The 6,000-nt window shown below is 35.5% G+C and overlaps 1 long non-coding RNA gene across 1 annotated transcript in view; it reads left to right on the plus strand.

Annotated features, from left to right (window-relative positions):
- Positions 1 to 5,763, plus strand: part of LOC105882834 (uncharacterized) — a 42,290-nt gene extending 36,527 nt beyond the window's left edge. The window contains exon 3 of the long non-coding RNA XR_012914502.1: positions 5,485 to 5,763. This is a non-coding gene — a long non-coding RNA (uncharacterized LOC105882834). The remainder of the gene's footprint in view (positions 1 to 5,484) is intronic.
- Positions 5,764 to 6,000: the final 237 nt, after the last annotated feature.

Here is a 6,000-nt window from a genome sequence, read left to right on the forward strand (position 1 = left end):
GTATGGTGAATATTGAATCAAAGAATATAAAGCACTCATTGCAGTGATTTATTTTTTTAAATATTTTTTTCATTGTTTTAAATTTCAACATAATATGGGGGTACAAATGTTAAGGTTACATACATTACTATTGCCTTCCCTCCCCCTCAAGTCAGAGCTTTAAGCATGTCCATCCCCCCGACAATGCACATTGCACTTATAATGTGTATATATATATATATATATATATATATATATATATATGCCCATCCCTTCCCCCCTCCCGCCTGCCCGACATCTGATAAATGTGTTTTCTTTTTTAACATTTTGGTTAGATTTTATAACTTTGCTTTTACCTAGCAAATGTTAGAGGTATGCTCTTCCCCTCCACACTGTTCGCCACATCCCTCAGATGTGGGTCTACCCCCCGACACACTGAATCTCTGGTGAACACCACCACCCTTTGAGCGCCATACTGATAGTTGGTCAATACCAATTTGATGGCGAGTATATGTGGAGCCCATTTTTCTGATCTTGTGTCACCTCACTGTGGATAATGGGCTTAAGCTCAATCCAGGATAATATAAGCGGTGTTAGCTCACTGTCGTTTCTTAGAATTGAGTAATATTCCATTGTAAACATATAGCACATTTTAATAATCCTGTCATGAATTGATGGTCACTTGGCTTGTTTCCATGTCCTTGCAATAGTGAATTATGCTGCCAAAAACATCTGACATTGGCCACGGCAAAGAATTTTTTAAGAAGACCCCCAAAGCAATCATTGCAGCAACAAAAATAAACAAATGGGATCTGATCAAACTAAAAAGCTTCTGCTCAGCCAAGGAAACTATCATTAGAGCAAATAGACAACCTACAGAATGGGAGAAAATATTTGCTCTCTATACTTCTGATAAAGGTCTGACAATAAGTATCTATCTAGAAATCAAAAGATTTAACAAGAAAAAAATCAAACAACCCCATCAATAAATGGGCAATGGTAATAAACAGAAACTTTTCCAAAGAAGACAGAATAATGGCCAGCAAATATATAAAAAAATGCTCAACATCTCCAATCATTGCAGAAATGCGAATGAAAACCACAATGAGATATCATCTAACCCCAGTGAGATTCGTCTGTATCAAGAAATCCCAAAACAACAAATGCTGGCAAGGATGTGGAGAGATAGGAACACTCTTACACTGCTGGTGGGACTGCAAATTAGTACAACCTTTGTGGAAAGAATTTGGAGATACCTCAAACAACTAAAAACAGAAATACCATTCGACCCAGCAATAGCATTATTAGGCATCTACCCAAAAGAGCATAAGACATTCTATTATAAAGACATCTGCAGTGATTTATTTTTATTTATTTATTTATTTTGAGACAGAGTCTCACTCTGTTGCCCTGGCTAGAGTGCCGTGGCATCAGCATAGCTCACAGCAACCTCAAACTCCTGGGCTCAAGTGATCCTCCTGCCTCAGCCTCCCTAGTGGCTGGGACTATAGGCATGCTTCACCATGCCCGGCTAATTTTTTCTATATATTTTTAGTTGTCCAGCTAATTTCTTTCTATTTTTAGTAGAGACAGGGTCTCGCTCTTGCTCAGGCTGGTTTCGAACTCCCGAGCTCAAATGATTCTTCCGCCTTGGCCTCCCACAGTGCTGGAATTACAGGAGTAGGCCACCACACCCGGCTCACATTGTAGTGTTTTAAAGACAATAAATAGCTACCCAATCAAAAATAGCTATTACTGTGTGGGTGATATCAAGCAACACTTGGCCTGAGACCCTATTCAACATTCATCACAATGCATCATTTGACACATTTCAGTAATTCCTGCCTGAAAATACTCAAAATAATGCTAAAGAAACTAATAATCTAAAATGGGGTCAACAACCCTTATTTCAGTGATCATGACATGGAGACTAAGAGACACCAAATTGCTCTTGAGGTTCCACCATATGTGATACCACAGAGGACACAGTGGCAAAAGTGAGCTGTCGGAGCTTCCCACCCTTCCCAGTGGGAAATAGCTTTTATTTATGCAGGCCTCTGTGTCCAGAACTCTGATACACTGTCTTCCCTCTGTCAGGACTTTGGCAGATGTCTATTCTGCTGTATTTTCCAGCTGATAGTTTTTCTTGCTCACCCTTTCTAAATACATCATGTTGGAGAGGAAAAGGTAAGCATGTAAGAAAGAAAAATATGTTTCTTTATATCATCCCTGTCACATCAATTTCTACCAGAAAATGCACACACGTGTGTGTATATATATTTATATATATGTGTGTGTGTGTTTATATATATACACACACATATATACGTGTATATATATATATATATATACACACTATATAATATACATAGAGAGTATATATATATATATATATATATATATATATATATATATATACTCTCTCCCTTTTTTTGCATAGTTCAGTTGTTTGGTTCTCTAAGACTAGAGTATCTTTCTGGTGACCCTTCTTCCATAGTTCCTGTTCTCATCCAACCCCCACTACCATTGTTGCCTCCTTTTGTCCTCAGAACACAAACAGAACATAAATCAATTGCATTTTTATATACTAATAACAGTCAAGCTAAAAGTCACATCCAGGACACAATGCCATTCACAATAGCTACAAAGAAAATGAAATACCAAGAATATACTTAACAAAGGAGGGGAAATATCTCTAAAAGGACAACTATAAATCACTGATGAAAGAAATTGTAGATGATACAAACAAACAGAAAAATATCCCTTGCTCATGGATTGGCAGAATCAACATCGTTAAAATGTGTATACTGCCCAAAACAATTTACAGATGCAACACAAATGTTACACTGAATAACATTATTTACATGTAACATGTATACTGTATTATATATAAAGGCATGCTTTTCTCTTGTCTGTGGTAAATTTTCAGATCAGTAAAGAAAACAGCAAATAATGTATTCAAGATTCTCTTCTCTAAACCTTAAATAAGTATGAGTGAAAACCATACACCAAACACAAAAAATATTCTATTCATCATTCTCTTTTCCATGCCCTTGATTTGATGGTCTCTAACAATAATCCTGAATTAATTGCTGAGTTTTAAATATATGTGTTCAATTACTTTTATCTATATTTAACACTAGCCTATTGATATCATTCACTTTAAAGAGTCTTAGCCTGGAGAATATTTCCCAGTATATCATGGATTTCCATATTTAGTTTTCATACTTTTTCACTATACACAATAAATTAGGTGCATTGTTTTATTCACACATGACTGCATTACAATTCAAAGACCTTGGTAGCACTTTAGAATTACAATGAAATCATCATGAGGACCTGGTATTCACGGCCTTATTTCTCTAAACTGTCACTAAACCATGCCAAGTAGAGGGGAGCATACACATAAATGCATGCATTAAATACAAACTTATTTCAGATTTACTCTGTAGGTGTGTGGAAAAAATGGTGAACTAGAATTTAAGAGTGAGATTTTAAAAGAACAAATCCACAGCTAACATCATACTAAATGGGGAGAAGCTGAAAGTTTTTCCTCTAAGAACTGGAACAAGAGAAGGATGCCTACTCTCAGCACTCTTCAACATAGTACTGGGAATTATAGACAGAGCAATTAGGCAATAGAAAGAAAGAAAAAGCACCCAAATTGGAAAGGAAGAAGTCAAATTGCATATAGCCATATTACATACATCATGAGAGAAACCTCGTAGATATAGAGAGAAACCTAAACACTGAACTAGAAACTCTTAGAACTATTAAATGAATTCAGTAAAAATGTAGGATACAAAATCAATATGTGAAAATCTGTGGCATTTCTATATGCAAACAACACACTAGCTGAAAAAGATATCAGGAAAATATTCCCACATGTGATACCTAGAAAAAAAATACCTAGGAATAAATTTAACTAAGGAGATGAAAGACCTCTACAGGAAAAACTGCAAAACACTGATGAAAGAAATTGCAGAAGATACAAACAAATGGAAAAACATCTCATGTTCACAGATCAGAAGAATTAATATTGTTAAAATGATCATACTACACAAAGCAATCTAAAGATTCAATACAATCCTTATCAACATATCAGTGCCCTTCATTACAGGAACAGGGGTAAAAGAAAAGGTAAATAGTGAAATTTTGGTCAGTCTGATGACTGCATGTCATGACGTCTTCCTGTTTGCATTGAATCTCCCAGGGGTCCTCTGAGCTTCTTGAACTTGTATATCGAAATTTTGAGAAAGGCCTGGGAAATTTTCCTCTATTATATCTTCAAATAGCTTGTCCAACCCGTGAGTGTTGTCTTCTTCCCCTTCTGGTAAGCCTATGACCCTCACATTAGGTTTCTTCACATAATCCCACATCTCTTGTAGGCTTTGCTCTTTTCTCTTGTTTCTCTGCTCTATTTCTGTGACTGATTTATTTAATTGGAGGGTGTTATCTTCAAGCTCTGAGATTCTTTCTTCTGTTGGATCTATCCTGTTCTTGAGACTTTCCCCTGTATTTTGTAGTTCCCTGAATTGATTCTTCATTTCTAGGAGTTCGGTTAAACTTTTCTTCATTGTGTCTATTTCTTTAGTGAACTTTTTTTCCAGATCCTAGAGGCTTTTTGTGGTTTCTTTGTGTTGATTATTGAGTTGTTCTTGCAGATCAGTGAGTGTTCTTATCATCCACATATAAAATTCCTCTTCTGTCATTTTGGTTGTCTGATTTTGGCTGGTGTCTGTTTCTAGGGGGCTGGTGCTCCTCTTTGGGGGTGTGTTTTCCATTTGGTTCTTCATATTTCCTGAGTTCCTTCGCTGATTTCTTCCCTTGTCGATCAGTTGTTGTTTCTTTACTTTAGGTTTTTGTTTGGGTATTCACATGCCTTGCTTAGTTTCTGGGCCGGTAAGTGGTGTCTGTGGGTGAGATTTGACCACTCCCTGTATAATGAGTCTGTAGGTGTCATGAAAAGGGTGTGCAAGATGCTCTCCCTGTCAGTAGGTGGTGCTTGCTTGGAGGAACAGGCTATGCTGTTGTTTTTATGTCCTGTTATCAGCTTTTGTTCTATTATTCTTAAGTGTTGCTTCTTTTTTTTTTTTTTTTTTTTTTTCACCCAGCTCTTCACAACTGTAAGTGTTGCTTCTTAAACATATCGACATCATTCTTCTTCATTCATATTGTTTTAGAAAATGGCCAGAGCCTAGAATTTATACATCCTCCAATTGCATTTTCCTTTTTTCTAATAATGAAAATTGATGAATAAAAGTATCAATATTTTTCTTTATCTGGAGATACTCTTGCCATTCACCATTTGGCAATAACTAATCTGTGAAATATGCCTTGGAAATTATAATTAGGTGAACATGACATAACCAGGCTTAGGATTTACTGGTGCCAGGAAATAATTTAAATACATATTTAAAAATGAATAACAAAGCTTATGAAATTCAGTGGTATTTATATCATTGGATTTTTAAAAACTTCCTACATCTTTATTATCTCTTTCAGATAATGCATTTTTAGTGCAGAAATAAAAATGAAAACATAGGTGGATATTATCAGTCTCAATCATCTTGGTCACAACCAAATCATGTGCAAGAAGTACAAGGGGCATCCAGAACATATCCAGACCTATAGACAGGTAACTTTCTTTAGGTTATTCTTCAAATAGTCAATAGAAGGTATCCAGTCTTATTTAGAGATGTGAATCCTTTCAAGAAGAAGAATATCACCAAAAGAGGTGATAACTATGCATGAAATATCTGAGGAATGATAATTACAACTAACAATCTCTTCATTGGAAAATAAAGAGATATGTTGAAAAAAACCTTTTTACATAATGCATGATTCTTAGAAGCTTTAACCTTTCTTTCGCTTCATTGGAAAGAGAAAATATTACCTTGACTCCTGCTAAAGGACTAAAGGATTGTGATTGAGTCTCATTAGCTAATAATATATGCTAATGAGAAACTTATATAATTGTGAACATGGTAGAGAACAACATGATAATTGATGGTAATTAAA

This window comes from Microcebus murinus, chromosome 23 (assembly GCF_040939455.1).
Source record: "Microcebus murinus isolate Inina chromosome 23, M.murinus_Inina_mat1.0, whole genome shotgun sequence".
Taxonomy (NCBI): domain Eukaryota; kingdom Metazoa; phylum Chordata; class Mammalia; order Primates; family Cheirogaleidae; genus Microcebus; species Microcebus murinus.